This window comes from Pleurodeles waltl, chromosome 7 (assembly GCF_031143425.1).
Source record: "Pleurodeles waltl isolate 20211129_DDA chromosome 7, aPleWal1.hap1.20221129, whole genome shotgun sequence".
Taxonomy (NCBI): Eukaryota; Metazoa; Chordata; class Amphibia; order Caudata; family Salamandridae; genus Pleurodeles; species Pleurodeles waltl.
The window spans coordinates 204,593,728-204,613,305 of NC_090446.1; the positions used below are offsets into that span (position 1 = coordinate 204,593,728).

General features: G+C 46.4%; 1 long non-coding RNA gene across 1 annotated transcript in view; it reads left to right on the forward strand.

Moving 5' to 3' along the window:
• The window catches only part of LOC138247229 (uncharacterized), a 73,940-nt gene that overhangs the window by 38,453 nt on the left and 15,909 nt on the right, over positions 1-19,578 (forward strand). Inside the window, exon 2 of the long non-coding RNA XR_011194375.1 lies at positions 8,925-9,018. This is a non-coding gene — a long non-coding RNA (uncharacterized lncRNA). The remainder of the gene's footprint in view (positions 1-8,924; positions 9,019-19,578) is intronic.

A 19,578-nucleotide genomic window follows, 5' to 3' on the forward strand; every position in this document is an offset into this window, starting at 1 on the left:
CCTTAATATAGCACAGCCAGTGCCGCCAGTGCTGCAACTGTGCCCAAAATACCATGTCGGATGAGTAGTGACGCTTTGTTATGTGCATTCTGTCGCTTTGTTCCCCAGTACCAAACAGCGGTTTTATAATTTAATAAAATATCAACTTGTCCATTGGACAGGTTGCTTCATAAATCTACTTGTTGTGTAAAAAAATCTACTTGTCCCTTTGGTGCCAGTAGTGCGACGACAAATTATGACAGTAATCTCATCATAATAGAACTCAGATAATAGCCTACTTACTATAGTAGGGCTGGAATACTAGAAATTTCTTTATTTTGCCACCTTTCCTCAGATCTGCATATTAGGGGAGGAGGTAGCTGTAAACAATACTTCCAAGGTCAGAATACCTTTTTTAGTCTGTGCAAACCTATTAACTTGTGTGTTTTAAGGGGTTTCATCAGATCTTCTCTAGTAATTTCCCATACTGAGAAATGTATTCCTGACAAGGGTCAGAAGGGAAACATCTTCCAGGGTTGGGAAAAAAAAGTGGTAAAGGGAAAGTGAGCCTGTAAACGCTCAGCAGATTTTCACATGAGCAAATCTACACCTGTATATTTGCTTGTGCTAAAATACATAACTCAGATATTTTCTAGGACTATGATTTGCTGGTCTACTTTTGTAAATGCTTGTGAATTCATGAAATACGCAAATCTGCACAAATGGAAAGACATATACCATGGGTGCACTTTCTTTAAGAAATGGACCTTTAATTAGGTCTGGCGTTAACCAAGACCTTTTACTTTATTAAAAGTCTATCACTCTCCATCCATCTATCGGCTGGCTTCACTGTGACTGATCTTACTTGCTGAACCCACTCCTATGCAGCACCTGGATACACTCACTTGTGACAAGTTCCACATTCTACAAATCCATTTTACATTACGTTATAATGATCGCAATCTGCTTTTTCACAAGGAGCATATCGTCAACAACTTAGTTTTGTTCAGTGCCAGGAACTACTGTGGCAATGGGAGCTTTTTGCGACCAAATAATAATTATGCTTTTTGCTAATATTTTTTACAATGGTGAAGGCCCAGCAGCTCCCACAATAATAAAGTTTTACAAAAGCCATGTTAAAGCAAGACACATATTGAAAAGACCAAAAGCCTGACCACCAATGCCAGACCTATTGGGTTTGACAATTCTTGTTTATATTCATGTTTCTTATAATCTTGTTGAAACTGGTTACATTGACTTAGACACGCTAGCATGCATAAACACATTTTACTAAATGATGCCTCAAAGAATGGGTACCTAAACTTTCACAGTAGTTGAGCAAAACATATTGTTTTCCTAGTTGCATTTTTTGTGAACATTTTATTTTGAAAGCAAAAAATCATCAATCTTGCATTCAAGCTTCTGCAAATATTTACATTTAATCAGAGAGCATTCTTGGAGCATTATACGTAGCCTCATATTTTAAACTTTACAAACATGTATATGTGTTTTTTTTACTGGAACCACTGTCAGTAGTGGAGTCTGAGCTTAAAACATTTGCATTACTGAAGCATAAAGACAACTTTGAACAGCATGAACATATGGACATGAACTGCAGACAATTCCTTTCCATGCTCTGTAATGTGGTTACTGTAAATTGGCAGCAAAAGGATTTGTGCTGCAGGGGGGTTGGGCCTACTTTTCCCCAAGGCAAAATAAACATGAAAACTTGTTGTCCTTGACCCCAAACAATATATCCTGGTTATCAGGCTTAAGGAATTCCACACCCCTGCCCAAAGGACTGGCAGCTGTGTATGCGCATGAATAAATTGTGATGCTGACATAAGAATCAATGTGTACGGAGCATTATCAAGACAACTATGAAAACAATGTGGGTGCGCCTCCAAAGGACTCTGCTAACGCACAGATGCCCACTGACTCCACTCCAGCCGCTGACAATCGGCATTCCCGAATGACACTAAAACACCAATCCTCCGACACTGCCAGTGCATCAATGTGACTCCTCCTTCGTGTTGATTCAGGCGCATGGAAATGTGTATCAACAGTCATGCCTGTGACAAAAATGCCTGTCCGTGAAAATTTTAGTCAGCTTAACAGCGTGGATATGTGGCCGGGGAGTCGTCTGCTCATTGCCAAAATTTGGTGTGTGCTGTGCAAGAATTCCAAAACACCAGGATAATAAAAGTAATGTAAGTTTATTCTGTGCCTCCCCAAAGCAGCTTCTCTGACTTCTCACCAGCTGCCAACTGCCCTACTAACTTGGACATCAGTAGTTCCAATGTTCTCCATTCTACATTCCATCATCTAACATTGGCAAGGAAAATACATAAAAACTCCCACTTAAAGGGAAGAACCCTGGCTCTAGCCCTCTCAGTGGTATGCCAAATGGGCAATTACCCATAAGCACTACAGTCCTCCCAAAAAATAAAATGTTCAAAACAAGCAAATCAATCATTCACAACCCAACTAGTCATTTGTCCATACCCCTCTATAGCCCACAGTCACAATAAATGGTAGAAGGGACAGGTTGAGCTCCTAGGCAGTTGTGAGGTTGAGGCCCACGAGATGGAATCACCAAGGGCTCCGGACCTGGCTCCAGAAGCAGTAGAATCGCCTGGCAAATAGGACCTTATGTCAGCTCCACCCTCATTGTGCTCTGTTGCTGTTTCTCCTTGGATAGGGCAACCATCTCCATGGTCTGCGCTCCCTGTTGCCATGACTGGCGACAGGTAAGAGAAACCCCCACCAATTGACCCTTCCGATACTGGGCCTCTGAATTTTGAAGTATGGTATGTTTCTTATAATTTTTTCTCTATCTTGCTGCACTACTCATTGTTCTTTGCCAATGTACTATTCTTAACAGAAAGGCTCAAATGGAAGAGGATCTTGCTGCCAGTGTGAAGATCAATCAATAACACCACATAACCCACTTTCAAATTTGCCGACTTGACTCATCTCCTCTGGAAATCATCCATGTTCATCTTTCAGCGACTTCATAACACCTGCTTCATATCTCAGGGGGGTGGGAGCCCAGCTCGGGTGATGTGGAATGGCATCCATGACCACTCAAACCATACACACCTGGCTGTGAGACCAGCCCATGGTCACTTGTGGACTATGTCTGTATTCCCGGGCAAAGATATATTGCATATTCCAAGGGCTGAGGAAAGGCATGAGCAATCTGGATTAGTTCAGTATAGTGCACATGAAGCGTTCAACCTCCCTGTTGGCTTTCTACAACCTGGGCGTTATCTTTTGATGGGAGGTGATCCACGACCTGGGAGAGTCTGCTATCTTCTGCCTTTTAAATGGGTGACCATTGTCAGGCTGGAATACCTGCAACAAGCCATGGGTGGGTATAACCTTATCTAACCTGGGTATCACTTCATTTGCTGACGTAGTGACATTATTTCTACTTCTCGGTTTATACGGTATTCACCCACCACCACAAGAATGTACCTGCTATACTGGAAGCTGCCAAAGACTGCACTCGTCTGAATCCAGGGACCAACAGGGTCTTCCCCTTTGATGACAGGAGCTGGCAGTTTGGGATTCCCAGTGGCTGGTACATCTGATACATCCTCATCAGTTTCCTCCAGTTCATCAAGTTTAGGAAACCAAACTTTACTCTGGATTCAGCTCTTAGTGTTCGCCATAGCCTGGTATCTCACATGGGCAAAATGAATCACTCGATGCTCCTAGGTATGACAATCCAATGATCGTTGAGAAGAAAGTCCTTTGTTGCAACAGCCAGTTTGTATCGGCCATTATAAAGTGAGTCTAGCACTTGCTGTGCCTCCGCAAATCTGTGCAATATCTGTGAATTCACGGCTGCCCTGTTCCCATTCCTCACAGCTGTCAACTCAATTTATATGCAGTCGTCAACCACCGTGGCTTACAGGCTCTTGGCTGAAGGTATCAGCAATGACTGGGACCTCTCAACATTTCTGAGGTATTCTTCTGTCTCCTGGGCTCGCTTTTCCTCTTCTGGCATGGTTGATTAGGTACACAAGCGTAAGTAGTCTGATGGATTCTTGAAACTAGGCTTATATCTCACCCTAAACAAGTACTCTTGTAGCTGGAGCACCGGTTTCTGAATCCGTGGATGTGGGTTGGATGATGACATTTGAATCTGAGGGTTCATGAGCATGTGGTGTGTGCACTACAAAAGAATGTCCATGTAGGTACTGATGTATGGCAATTGCTTCTTGCTGTATTTAGGAGTATCTTTGTTCCGTGGTGGTAAGTGCTCAACTAGCAGAGGCAGCTGGGCCCCCTCCAGACCACATTATTTCTGGGACAGCACAGCACCCGCATCCATGGTGCTTACATCCACTGGAAGCTCAGTTTCCCCTGCTGTATCTACCGAGACTACATCCTATGTGCTCTGAATGCTGCAGCAAGAGTTTCATCTCATGGCCATGGGACAGGTGTGTTTGTGAGCTCCCAGAGAGGGCCTTTGAGGGACTTTAGGGCTTTTATAAAGCAGCCACAGTAGTTGGCTATCCATAGGAATCTCTCCACTTCCGAGACAGAAGATGGTAAATTGGCCAGCTTAATGTCTGGTAGTTTGTCAGGCTCTGTGGACATGCCCTTCACAGATAAACAGCACCACAAGAGACTAATTCAGTGTTGCAGGAACTTACAATTATCCCAGTGTAAGGTGAGACCACAATCTCTTTGCAGTACTTTCCAGAGTCTGATGTGGTGTTCCTCCAGTGGAAGCATATGTACCAAAATGTTGTCACTTACATTGATTATGTCTCTCAGTCTTCAGACCACCTCCTGGACGGTGTTTTGAAATATCTCCGCTATGCTGGTTAGTACAAAGTTCAGGCATTTCTAGCAGCAGAAGCTCAGGTTTTTGAGAAAGTTGTAATGCATATTGGATTTTGGATCTCACATGAGCTTGTGGCACTCAGATCGGAGTTCCGTTTTATAACATCAGTAAACCATCCTTCTCTGCTGAATTTACTCAGAATGTCATCTGTTGTAGGGGTGAGGTGTCTCTCCTGCTTGATTGCAATATTTGGGAGGCGCATGTCTACTCGAGCCTACCTCCTAAATCTGCTTGGGTTTACAGGTTACGACAACCAGGAAAACCCACTGGGTGGGTCCTTCCATCTTTTCAATTATGTCTGCTTCCTCCAGTTTCCTCCACTTTGGGTCTAATGGAAATGCCACTCGTTGCTGCCTCAGGGCAGAGGGCTGCAATGAGTAGTCAATATGCAGTTTGATCAGTTTCCCTTTGAGGCACCCTATCCCTTGGAGCAGGGTGTAGAATTCATCAAGCAGGATGACCAGCTCAGTGACATGCACTCTGAAGGTAAACTGCAACAACTGAAGTCTTTTCGTGACTGGCAGCTCAGCAACATGCCCAGTCCTTTTTGAGTGACATATTCTTTGCAAGAGTGATGATCTTTTCATGAGTAATATGTGTCATGAACATGCCAACCAGAGGCAGCAGCTTGGAATGACCATATGCATAAACTCTTGACTTTTGCTGGTCTAATTGCCGATTGGAGTGTCTCGTACATCTTTCTGGCAGTCACATTAATGGATGCTTCTGTAACTATGATGGCGTTGACCAGCTTGTTCCTAACTAGGCTCTACCATTTCTTAGGAGGAACAGGATTCAGAGCGCATCCCATCGACTGCAAACATCATGTGCACTTTGCTTCATCTTAACACTGATGTCCTTCCCCAGTCTCGGTGAGGAGTATGGTGACCTCTTTGCTTGCTATCATCACCTTTGGGTTGCAGATGGATTGGCAGACTTTCTGAAAGTCATTCATGTTGCCGCATGGTGCACACATTTTTGCCTCCGGCAGGGCTGTCTCCTTTACAGTGGGGTGTCCGGTTACCCTTCGTTCCTTCTCTTTCTCCATGGGCTTGACTTGCATGAACTTATTGACTGGCTTACTCATGATTGGTTTCTGCAGAACTGCTTCCATTTCAGGCATCCTTGCCCTTGACAGTTCTTGATTGTGCCGCAGCTTCAGGATGTCCTATATAGATATTCTGGGGGGGTGAGGCGTGAGGCCAAGCACCCAACATGGTGGACGCATGAATTAGCGGCTCTGTACCCGGCTCGAACCATCTACCCGTGATCTGCCCCCAACGATGTAACGAACCAGCACAGCTCACCGTTTAGGATCGGAGAGGTGCTGGGTGCTACACGGCCAGAGATTGAGGCGGCCGCACCTGTGGGGGTATGGAGGCTGATGGAAGTGCTGAGTGGGGGCCGGTGTGGCCGGACCAGACGAGGACTGGAATGCGCTGGGGGCAGCGCCCAGTGGCCGTGCTATGCCAAGGGTCCGTCTTGCTGTGTGGGGACAAAGACTTAGGGTGGGGCCTCTTTCTCACCCAATATGTCCCGCTCCTGCCCGCCGTGGGGCCCGGCGCTGCAGTGTAGAAAGTGAGCGCACTAAGTGGGGGCTGGTGTGGCCAGGCCAAGCGAGGACTGGACTGCGCTGGGGGTAGCGCCTGGCAGCCGTGTCGCAAGGAGGGCACACCTTGCTGCGGGAAAACGCTGACGGGCGTGGGCCCCCTGGGCTTGGAGATCTGCGTCCTACTGGTGCTCACAGGAGGGGCAGATGGGGCCTGCTCCTGTGCCGGCGACCAGGTGAGGAAGCCGGGTCCAGACAAGAAGCCTGGCAAGACTGGTGTTTGGCGACCCGTCCGGGCCTGTTAAGTGACGTGGCCCGCTGACAGCGGGGTGAACCCCGTGGGGGGAGCATGACTATGGCACAGCAGCAGCGGAGGGAGCTGGACAGCGCACTGATCCTGGAAGTGCCCCCCCAAGTGGAACACCAAATGAGTGGGCTGGGTGTATGTGCGGCAGAGCTAAGGTGCTGAAACCTATGAGGTCACCCTTGGATATGATAAACCTACACCAGTGTGACAGAGCTGTTACTTGGGGAGACCTGGTGGTGGAGAACAGAGGTGGAGACCGGGAGCTGAATGTCCTGGAGGTTGGCCCTGGTTTCGTCCCCGTGGGGAGGCACGGAGCAGAGAGATGACTGGCGACAGGCATTAGCTGCCGGCAACCATTAGACAAACCTGCCTCGGAGAGCCCAGGTCGGGCTATATGTGACCAGTCATCAGCACCCTGAGGGAATTGTGGGGCTGCTGAGGCCCAGTATGTGCCTCCAGAGGCAGAGCGGTGGTGACTGATTCCATGCAAACCTGCTGGGGTGACCATCTGGAGCGGCGTGTGCGACCCTCAGCCCTTAAGCTGACAATCCCTCAATAAAATGGGGCACAATAAAATAAGGCCCCAAGGGTGGTGGAATGTGAACAGCGCCGTTCCCCGCCATAGGAGGACTCGCCTTTCGCCACGGCACAGGACTATGTTCCCCTATGAGAGCAGAGACACCAGCAGACAAGCTAGATCTTATTCTATGTGAGATGCGTGACTCCAGAGAAATCATCGAACAGATGCTTGGCGCTATCACCACAGACCTCAGCCTGCTGAGAGATGACCAGCACAAACTGGCCGACAGGGTCAAATCAGCGTTACAAACTTTTGCCACTTTGTCGTCAGGGCAGGAGGAACATGACTCCATGTTGAAACAACTGCACAAACAAGTGGAACAACTCCAAGACAGAGCTGAGGATGCCAAAGGTAGCGCGCACAGGAATAATATCCAAATAGTGGGTATGCTGGAAGGTAGAGAAGGAGATTGACCGACGCAGTATTTCGAGAGCTGGCTACAATCGACTGTGTCTCTTGAGGGCCTGTCCGCTCTCTTCACAGTCGAAAGAGCACACCGGGTGTCCGCCAAGAGACCTATCCCCGGAGCCCTGCCACAGCCCATATTGGCTAAAATACTGAATTATAGAGACGACACATGTTGGTCCGGGCCACGCTGGAGCGCGCCACTCACGGTTGAGGGCACCAGAGCATCTCTCTACCTGGACTATACAATGGTGGTCCAGGCGCACCAGGCTTCCTTCCAGGAAGTCAAAAAACACCTTAGAACGCACAACCTTGTATACTCATTGATCTTTCCTGCAACACTGAAAGTGATACATGAAAAATGCTCTCACTTCTTTGACTCTCCCACGGCGGCCAGGGAATGGCTTGATCAGAATTTTCAAGGAACACGGAATGAACAACAACAGGAGTTGGCATCACAGAGCTCTGGTTGACAGAACCGGTGCACCCGCTGTAAACGCGACGCTGTACATTACGGTGGGGGAGATCCGTCCCCGAGGCTGGCGCGTAAGAGCCTACTGGAGGCCATCCAACTCGCTACTACTCTGCGAGACCCCAACCGCAGATCTAGGACGGAATCATCCAGAGCCGGGGACTTTGACACTGAGACCTAAGGCACTGTGACATCGTTCCCAGCTATCACACTGCAGACCGCACACGATCTGTGAAGAAAGAAGGCTGCCTGTGCTGCTCCTCAAACCCACTTCAAAAATACTGTGGATGCTGCAGGAGTGTTCTTTCAGATCATTGCGCAGCGAATTGGATCGCTGCTCTGATACATCTATGATGATTCTGTGATTATCACCTTTTCCTACATTGATACTTCCACATGTATACGTAATATACTTGTATTATGTGCTTGACTTTGAGGATAGCTAAATAAATAGCTATTTACTGATAAGACCTGGGCACTGGCTGTGTTGAGATGGTATGCTTGAAGTACAAATGTATGGTTTGGCATTGGAGCCTTCGGACCCCACTAGCGTAAGCCTTACTATTTTTTTGTTTCCACAGTTGGTTATATCAGTTACATTGATCGAGCACAGTTGTTTCTACTGGACCGCATATTGGGAAGGGTGGTGTAGAGGGTGGGGAGTAGAGTAAGTAGACTAAACAGTCTGTGTTCTCTTCTCCTTTGGTTTTCTTCCTTAGATCTCTATGGTCTATCTTATTCTTTTCTTTCTTCTTTGTTTTCCTTATTTAGGGTATCTTCTGCTTTGATTGAGTCTCGCCAGCGTCCGGAGTGGTCAGCAGGGGTTTGGTGCTTGGGAAACAAAATTACCAGAAATGAGGACAAGGTAAGTGAGTTGCTCTTATGGTTTGTCTAAGTGTTAGGAGGGAAGGTGCGAAGTGGTGGGTCGCGGGAAACAAAAGAATACAAAGAAAATAAAAAGGTGCTCAGATTCTCACCACTGTTTCGAGTGCTTTCTCATACAACTTGTGGCTTCTCTGTGTCTTTTATTTTGGAGCCTGTTTTGTCACAGCGCTCACTTAGTGCGGGTTAGTAAAACAGGAAAGAAAGAAAGAAAGAACGCAAAACAAATAATTGTTGTTTCTTAATTTCGGACCAATGGATAAGGGTCCAGAGCAGTAAGAACCAACCAGGTGGGTGAGGCTAGATTTAATTTACTACTCACTCCCAGCGCGTCCCCAAACCACCCGCCTTCCCCTCCCACATGAAAAATACCTGATGGGGTTTAAGAAGAAGGCACGTACCTGCGCGGGTGTTTCCGTCCGAATGTTGGATGGCCGCTTGTATACCTGTGCCTTGGTTACTGGTCGGCTCTCCGGTTTCTGCAACTTCTTCTTCGCTGCTTGGATCAGGTCGCTCTCTCCAACGTTCCTCTCTGTCCTTGTCTGTAGCGGTTTTCCCCACCTCTCAACACTCTAGCAGGCCCTCTTCTATTCCCGTCTTTACCCAGATATCCGGGTTCGCGGAGATCCCTTCCGGTCCTTGGCTCCCACTGGTGCCTCCGGGGTATTTGGTTGGCCGGTCCGGGGTCGACATCCAGAGACCGGGTCCCCGCGACCCTGTTACAAGTGGTTACTTGTTTTTCGTACGCTTCCGTCATCACTGTTACACAGGGGGAATGCAGTAGGTCCATGGGGCTGAAAGTCACACCTTCTACATCAAGGACAGTGACCTTGGTTAGTAAATCATACAATATATTACTTAGAATATTAAAGGCCTGGGGACACCTTATAAATGGCATAGGGTGTTAGCACAATTGCACAGACGCCACACTCATCTTGCCTTCTTGCAAGAAACCCACCTCACTACACCAGAAGCCCTAAAATTACAGCACAAGTGGCGGGGTCAATTGTTCCACACCTCCTTCTCAGCGTATGCTAGAGGAGCAGCCATATGGATAAGGGCGCGAATTCCGTTTTCAGTCCATGATACAAAAATTTACTCACAATGTAGACATGTCCTACTCAAGGGTCTCCTGGATGGGGAGCAGATATTACTGGGTTGCCTTTATGCCCCACACTAGGAACAAGATGCTTTTTAGGCACTCTTGTCTAAAGTGCTATCAGAATGGGCTCATCTCCCTTGGGTACTAGGGGGCGACTCGAATGCCGTACTGGATGTGCTCCTCGACCGCTCGCACCTGCCCCTCCCTAGTGCCACACCGGTTCGTCAGACCAGAATATTGCGACAGTGGGTTTAGAGGAGGGACTTGGTGGATGTCTGGCGGCAACGTAATGCGGATGCAAGGGAATATTCCTTCTACTTCTATCCACATATTCTCCTTTCCCGCTTAAACCGATTCTTATGTACCAATAGCTTACAACCCCACATAACTCATGCCACATACTTAGGCAAGACACTGTCTGACCACAATCCACTTGAGGCCCAACGAACTGGGGAAGTGTACCCCCCCAATACCAACTTGGCATCTGCAGACTACACTGGAAGACAAGGTCTTTAGAGAGACATTAGCTACTGCCATACACACATATTTTTAAGCAAATACGGACACAGCCACATCCCCACTGATTGAATGGGAGGCCTTCAAGGTAATTCTACGTGGGACCTCCATTTCTATGAGGTTGAGAGCCCAGGCCGAAATAGTGTCCAACCTCACACAGCTAGAGGATGAGTTGGGGTCTCTAGAGCGAGAGGGGATACTGGACGACAACAAAACAGTGCAGTTACAGGAGGCACGGATCTGGCATGCGGAACTCCTAGAGCGCTTGCGTGTAGTAGATTACAGATTATACACCCAGAGGATGCATGTGGAGGCGGACACACTGGGTGCCCTGCTTGCTAAGCTAATCAGTCCACAACAGTCTCCCACACCTATATCAATGATACAATCCCCACAGCTGGGTCTACTAACTAGCCAACCTAGCATTAACGATGCCTTCCGTCTATGCTATGTGCATTTATACGCAGCGCCGCCACTAGTAGACCAACACTCCCTACATACATTTCTGCACTGCCATCCGTTCCCACATGTGACAGCACTAGAAAGAGAGATGCTGCAAGCCTCAATTGCAACTATAGAGATTGGCGAGGCATTAAAAGAGATGACACATAATAAAACCCCTGGCTCTGACGGATTGCCGGTGGAATTTTATGCCACATACCCTAAGCGCTTGCTTCCCCACCTAGAGAAGTTATATAAGAGGTCCCTAGAAGAAGGAATGCTTCCACCTACAACTCATGAAGCAGTAGTGACCTCACTTCTAAAACCGGATAGACCTCCCACACAGATGTCATCCTACAGGCCCCTGTCTATTCTAAATATGGAATATAAACTCCTCAGTAAAGTATTGGCATGTAGACTACTCCCATTACTCCCACACCTGCTCCACACGGACCAATATGGATTTGTTCCACGCCGTGGTATATCAATGAATATCTGCCAGCTGTTTCGGTTGATAGATGAGTCGAAGCACAAATTCCCATATGCTGGCTGCATCTCCTTAGATATGCAGCAGGCATTTGATACTCTTAGCTGGTAGTATCTGTGGGCATCTCTGGAAGCCTATGGAATACCTCCAGAATGTATACAGTGGGTGAGGCTCCTGTACACAGCCTTGAACTGCCAGGGCCAAGACAGGAGTGCATATATCCGCTTCCTACCCCATATACCGTGGAACTAGGCAGGGTTGTCGTCTGTCCCCCCTCTTGTTTGTACTGGCATTGGAGACCCTGGCACAGCACCTTTGCTGCAGCGCAACAGATTGGGGAATTGTGCTCAACCCCACTACGCATGCTTGCTCCTTATATGTGGATTATATGATACTTTGCTACAGGGATTTGCGGCAGGGCACGGAGAGGGCGGCACAGACTTTTTCCTGATTTGCACTCCTTTCAGGGCTCTGAAATAATCCAGATAAGTTACATGCATATTCCTTTCGGGGCACCTGGTTGGAGCCTGCAATTCCATTGGGGCCCATGACCGTTGTAACCGCCCCTGTCTCCTTCCACTATCTTGGTATTCGCTTTTACCAGGACCAAACGGATTTGCTAGATGGAATCTAAACCGGGCAACTACATCGCTCTAATCCCAAATTGACTTTTGGATCACACTACTCCTTTCAGTGGCCGGGAGGGTGACCCTGGCGAAAATGGTAATGCTACCACTGGTCATACCTTTTTGTGAACTTGCCACTTATAGTACCACCATGTTTATTTCGGACATTGAATTCTTTATTGATAGACCTAATATGGGGGAAAGGTCGTCGCCGAGTCGGCCTGACAAAACTACAGTTACCCAAGTCCTGGGGGTTTGGGCGGTCCAGATTTCAAGGCCTACTTTATTGTGGGTGAACTGCAATGGCTGTGCTACTGCCTAGTCGGCCATAATTTGGGCGAGATAAGTTGTACAGATGCAATGTGGAAGAGGGGTTTTATTCACTGGCTGCTTTGTCCTGGGTCACCTAAATTACCCCTTGGGGCTACTTTGAATTACGCATGGCCCTGGCCTATTGGAAACTAACTACATGTTACACAGCCTCAGCAACCCCCTATGCACCAAACATACCACTATTCGGGCTTCCTACCCCCTCTGGAACTATCACTGCGGCTATGCTCAGGGTTTGGGAACAGCGGGGTCCACTCACTTTAGGGGACTTGTTTGAAGATGGCATGCTACTGCTGCATTCAGACTTTGTGCAAATACATGGTTTATCTGAGACTCTCTATTTAACTCATGCTAAAATCCTCTTATGGACGCACTTATTGGGCACCACAGGGTACTGAACGGGCAACACATGAAACCCTCCAGGCTCTTCACACAATGGGACACGGTAGGCATCTTGTTAGATGGCTGTATCGCGGGATTCGGGCACAGCTCCACACAACATTGGACACGAAGTCCAAGTGGGCAACTGATATAGGTAGAGACATTGATGTCAAAGAATGGACTTTCCTATTACAATATCCTAAAAAAGTTTCTCGTAACACTCGGTTTAAGCTGATTCAGTTTTACTGTTTTCACCGGGCGTACCTCACTCTGCATAGGGTCAATAGGATCTACCACACTACAATGGCGCACTGTCCTTGGTGTCACACCACTAATGCCGACCTCTTCCATATGATCTGGGCATGTCCATCCCTCACAGAGTACTGGACTGCAATAGGAGCCACTCTAACAGAGATCGCAAAGGAACCAGTGGAATTGTCACCCACTTACTTCCTCCTGGGACGGCACCCTAGGAAACGTACCTCTAAGGTACTTGCGCGCTTCATGGACTTGGCTATGCTTTTGGCAGAACGTTAGCTGACGAGGCGCTGGAAGTCCATCCATGCCCTTTCTGTCGTCTCGTAGAGGGAGGCGGTATTATGCTGGAGCCAGGCTGAAAGTGCGGCCCTCAGAAGAGAAGATCTCTAGAGTGGGACTCACTAGTAGAAGCGTTTAAGGCACAGATTGAGTGATAGGGCTGACTTATTCCGTTATCTCCTCTATCTCGTTTTGGAGTGTGTATGTGCTTGCTAGTTTCTTGTGCTGTAGAACGCATCGATGAAGTCTTTTGGTTTCTGCCGCACCTGGAGGATCAGGAACCATTTATAATAGGGGTTGGACATAGGCTCAAAGTGGTTTCTGAGCTCTGTGACTATTGTAACGTAGGTGAACGATGGCCCCGTTTCCAAAAGTGTGCATGACATTTTGTAAATGTCTTCTGCCAGGTGCAGCAGCAGTGGTCTCTGCCTGTTATACTCTGCTGCTGTGGCAGCGAAATACACCTCCAGCCTCTCCACCCACAATTTCCATATGAGTGCGTGAACTGGTGGTGGTTCCAAAATTACAAAAGGTTCAATAGCTGGGATGGGATCTATCCTGTTGGCTTGCCCACATGTGCCAACCGTTCACAGTACTTGGGGTCGACTTAGGACAGATGTATCCTGCCTCCTCTGGTGACTTTATGTGGCTCCTCCTATGCCAGAATAATGATGAATAAGAATAAAAGCGACTTCCAGATGACTCCATGCATCGTCGTGTAGGCGTTTACTGCCCTGTTTTAATGCTGTAACCTGGGTTTAGGTTAGTGCTCCGAACGGCATGCTCGTATATTTGCTCTCCACTGTACGGTCTTATTAATTGAATTCTTCTGTGTCTCATAGAACTCCAGAGCCAAAATGTTCAAGGGGGTGTAGCTGCCCCAGCAGCAAGTGGGCGCTGTTGTAGACAGTCTTTATTGCCTATATTCTCCATGAGTTGCATTCTTGTGCTCCCCATAGTGGGCAACTTCGTGCACAATGCTCTCAACCAGCCTTTCCTGAGTGTTTCTTCTTGTCCACGTGCTCCCTGGCGGCCAGCTCTGCTCAGTGTGTCCTCATTAGGTAAGGTGCAGGCATCTCAGCGGCTCCCTGCAGCAGAGCAAATAAGCTCACTGCAAACAGCAAATGTATTTACCCTGAGAAAGAGAGCATGCAGCATTGAACTTATACTTACTTCTTTTGTAGACCTGAAGCACGCGACCTTCAAATTGAATTGGCTAGGCGGGGCAATTCTTACGCCAATGTGGTTTCGGCTACTCTAAACTTTGCAGAGACAATAATCACATTTAGTAAAGCATCCAGTCTAGCCGGTGCTTCCACTTAAAAAATACTTTATTCACAGATGGCTAAATGCTGCGCATGAAAATATAAATGAGACGGGGCAACGATAAACAACGTACAAGAGGCTTTCTAAGAAATAAGTCAGACTTCTGACTTTTTTAAAGACTGTTTCAGCTATTTTTAATGTATTGGCTTTAACTACTGGTGTTTTTTTTGGATAAACCACTCTAGCTATCGACTTAGATAACAGCGTATTACATAAGCAATAAGCTGCTGCCTATTGGATTTATCAAGGGGTTCCTCACAATCAGTTACTGACTACCAAGCTGATTCAGCTTGGGCAAGTCGCAGAGCCACACAGCACTGCCTTTACAAAGTGGGCAACAAGGCAGTCAAACTCCTGGCCTTGCTAGATAGACGGGAACAAGCTAGTCATTGGGTATTGGAGGAGTACTCGGACCAAGGAGCATTGGCGAGGGAAAACAAAGCTTATCCAATGCCATTGCAGCTTACTACACACACCTATACTACCAGGCTGTCACTGCCACAGTAGAGGACTCCAGGAGCTCTTATGTGACATTCGTCTCCCAACACTTGATCATTCCAATTGTGCCCTCCTCGAGGAAGAGTTCATGGAAGCTGAAATAATACAAGCAATATGCTATCTAAATTTTTTGTAAACCCTCAATTCAAATGAATAGGTTGATAATGCAGCCCGGTGGCTACCTCTGGGTGCTCTACAGTGAGACTAGCAACACAGCCTTTTAGGGCCCAACAGCAACCATGGTTTGTTGTTCTCTGGCACACAGCCACAAAGACCCTAGGTTGGAAAGATAAACTCACACAAGTTACACCCCTGTGGGACACAGCTTGGTTGGGCACACTGGGAGAGCATCCGGGGTTTGAGAAATGGGTCTTAATAGGCCTTTCCTGACTTAGGGTCTTCTGGGTGCCGGGGGATGTTCACTCATGGGAGGATTTACAGCAGGACTATCAACTAGCCCACACTGAGATATTCCACTCTCTGAAAGTACAACAAGCAATCAAAGCACTCCTACCGAAGGGAGCAGAGCTCCCTGAATCTTCCCCACTAGAAGACCGGCTGTTGGATAAACACATGCAATAAAAAGCCACATCCCCTACGTACAAAAATATAATTATTAACTTACTTGATACCATGCAGCACTTGAGGGAGCAATGGGTCTAGAATCTAGTAGAGCCGCAAGACGAATGGGCCTAAGCTTTAGCATCTCCGAGAGAAGTGGCCATCGGGTGGTTTTCCGCTTAATCCAAATAAAAATCCTGCATCAAACCTGTTACACTCGGAGAACCCTGGTAAAGATGGGTAGAGCCGGAGAGTTGTCGGTGAGACTGTGGACGAGTTGGCCCATTTTATCACATTATCTGGGAGAGTTGTCTGTGTGGCTGTGACGAGTTGGCACACTTTATCACATTATCTGGGAATGCCTGGTACTACAGGTCCTTTGGGCAGCAGTAGTGACCGGTATGAATGAGGAGCATGAGTGTGCAATGACCACTTTGGCGAAATGGTGTCTCCTCAATACCTAGAGTGCATCAGACCTAAACCGCATGGAACAGACGTGGTGGACTTTGGGACTATCGGTAGTGAAACGTAATATAGTGAGACTCTGGGGAGTGAACAGGCACCACAGTTGGGGGGACTGGAAACAGGATGTGGTTTCATGTATAGTGTCTGACCGAGTGGTGTATGAAAGCCCGGGCTGCCCTCAGAAACGGGGGAAATGCAATGCATTGAGAGGTAACATATGTAATGACTTTCCTTGAGAGACCCGGTGGAAGACTGACCAGGGCCCACTGTATCTCTCATTATTGATTCAAGAAGTGGGAAGGAAGTATTGTCCAAACAGTCGAGTATTACACTGAATACTTATTCACTTCAATGTCAGTGATCAATTATATTTTGTATTTTTGGCTTTGTTTATTATACTGTCAATAAAAATATTTCCAAAAAAAGAAAATATTTATACATATACATTTTACCAATAGATTCACTATAGTCCTCTTAAAACCGCCATATTTATTTACAACACTTGCTGAGTCCAAAAAATATGTGTATGATTTTATGATTTTATATATATATATATATATTTTTTACTGATAAAAACAAAGGTAACATTGACGTTATAGTTAAGGAATAGAATTTTAAAAAAATCACGTAAAAAAAATATAGTTATTCAAGTAACTGTAACTCGTGGCCTAAGATAAACAATAACTCACACCCTCGACATGCACAGTTTTTTAATGAATAATTTTGCAGCAAATGTTGCAGTGATTTTATCGATTATGTTATCAAATATGTAATGAGTACTGTAATTCTGGGATAATTAGCAGTGCATAGCATTATAGTTACCTTAGGGCACGAGTTATAGTTACTTGAACTATCACAGGTACATTTCTATGGTTTTGTACGTTTAAAATGTGAACCTAACTGTAACGTCCCTAGGGTAACTATAACGCACACCTTTGCCAGGCACTGCTAATTACCCCAGAATTACAGCACTCATGACATATTTTATATAATCATTGATAAAATCACTGCAACATTTGCTGTAAAATTATTCATAAAAAAAACTGTGCATGAGTTATTGTTTACCTTAGGCCACAAGTTATAGTTTCTTGAATAACTATAACTATATGTTTTTTAAGTGATTTAAAAAAAATACTATTTCCTAACTATAACGTCCCTGTAACCTTTGTTTTTTTGCAGTGAATATATATATATATATATATATATATATATATATATACAATATCTGGAGGATTCACAAAGTGTTCCTGCCTCCAGATATACAAATGTGGTTTTCCTTTAATATTCTCTCTGAATGGATTTACACCAAATAAAAAAACAAAGAGTGATCTCTGGACCAAAATCTATCTTTCTGCCAAACTGGGGGTAATTTTGTCCAGTGGTTCGGGCTGTAAACGTGTTCAAAATCCCCATGGGAATCAAAATGGAAACTTTCCATGCTCTACAAAACCCTTGGGCATACATGTTTTGGAAAATTTTGTGAAGATTTGTCAAAGATTTAGCGAAGAAAAAAATGCTTTTTCAATGGAAACTAGGTCCGAACAATAACTACCTACTGGCGACTGCTTCAAGACAAACACAGAACACTTCAAGACAAAACAGTCAGAGGAGTCCACTGTGGTGCATATATAGGGGGTAATTTTAACCCTGGCGGTCGAAGACTGCCAGGGCTAAAGAGGCGCCCGTTCCGCCAACATTCTGGCGGTACGGGGACCCATATTATGACCGCGGCGGTAGCGCCGTGGTCGCACCGCCGGGGCCGGCGGTTTCCCGCCATTTTAGCCCCGGCGGTGATAATCCGCCAGGGCAGCGCTGCAAGCAGCGCTGCCTGGGGATTATGACTCCCCTACCGCCAGCCTGTTTCTGGCGGTTTGCACCGCCAGGAAAAGGCTGGCGGTAAGGGGAGTGCAGGGGCCCCCTAACAGGGCCCCGTGCAGCTTTTCACTGTCTGCATAGCAGACAGTGAAAAGCGCGACGGGTGCTACTGCACCCGTCGCACGGCCGCAACACCGCCGGCTCCATTAGGAGCCGGCTCCTATGTTGCGGCCGCATCCCCGCTGGGCCGGCGGGCATAATCTAGGTTTGCGCCCGCCGGCCCAGCGGGGATGTCGTAATGGACACCGCGGGAGTGCGGCTGCAATGTTGTAATGACCCCCATAGTATATGTGTATTTGATAAAATACTAAATATGCACCAGAGTGTGCACCTTTGCTTGGAGTTTTTGACATGGATGGTGACTTTCACTGCAACTTAGCACATGAAGAATTTGGAGCACTGAGCACATTTTATATATATATATATATATATATATATATATATATATATATATATATATATATATATATATATATCAGGGGTGTGGAATTTATTACAATATCTACTTGTCCAGGGGACAGGTTGCTTCTCAAATCTACTTGTCCTGTAAAAAGATCTACTTGTCCCTTTGGTGCCATGTAGTGTGGCGACAAATTATGGCAGCACTTAATAGCCTCTCTGATTATGCCAGGGCTACTACCATAGTAGGGCTTGAATACTTGGAGTTTCAATCCCTACTGTAGCAATTTCCTTATTTTGCCACCTTTCTGCAGATCTGCATACTGGGGCTGGAGGAAGCAGTAAGCAATAGTTCCAGGGCTGGAATGCCTTTGAGTCTGCAAACCTACTAACCTGCATGTTTTAAAGATTTTTACCAGCTTCTCTCTAATATTTTCCCATAATAAGAAAGGTTGGACATTTACTCCTGACAATGGCAGAATTAGAACTTCTTCCAGGGTTGGGAAGAAAGTAGCTGGAGGGAAAATGAACTTGCAGATGCTCAATAAATTTTCACATGAGCAAATCTACACATCGTATTTACCCACGCTAAAATACAGTTCACAAATATTTTATAGGGGTACGACATATACCATGGGTGCACTTTTGTGACTTTCTTTAAGAATTTGGGGCCACAAGTAGGTAGGTTCAGATTTGTGACCTGCAAATTGCGAGTCGCAAATCCGAATGTAGGATGGTGTCCTTGACACCATCTGTGATTCGCAAGGGCTTCGCAAATGCCCACATCATGAATAATCATGAGGTGGGTTGCAATTTGCGACCCCCTCACGAATGGTGGCCTGCTGGAGACCGCAGACCACCATGGCTGTGACTGCTTTTCAATAAAGCTGTTTTTTTTGGTTTTTTTTGTAATGCAGCCCGTTTTCCTTAAAGGAAAACGAGATGCATAACAAAAACGAAAAATGAAACGTTTTCGTTTCATTTTTTCAGAGCAGGACC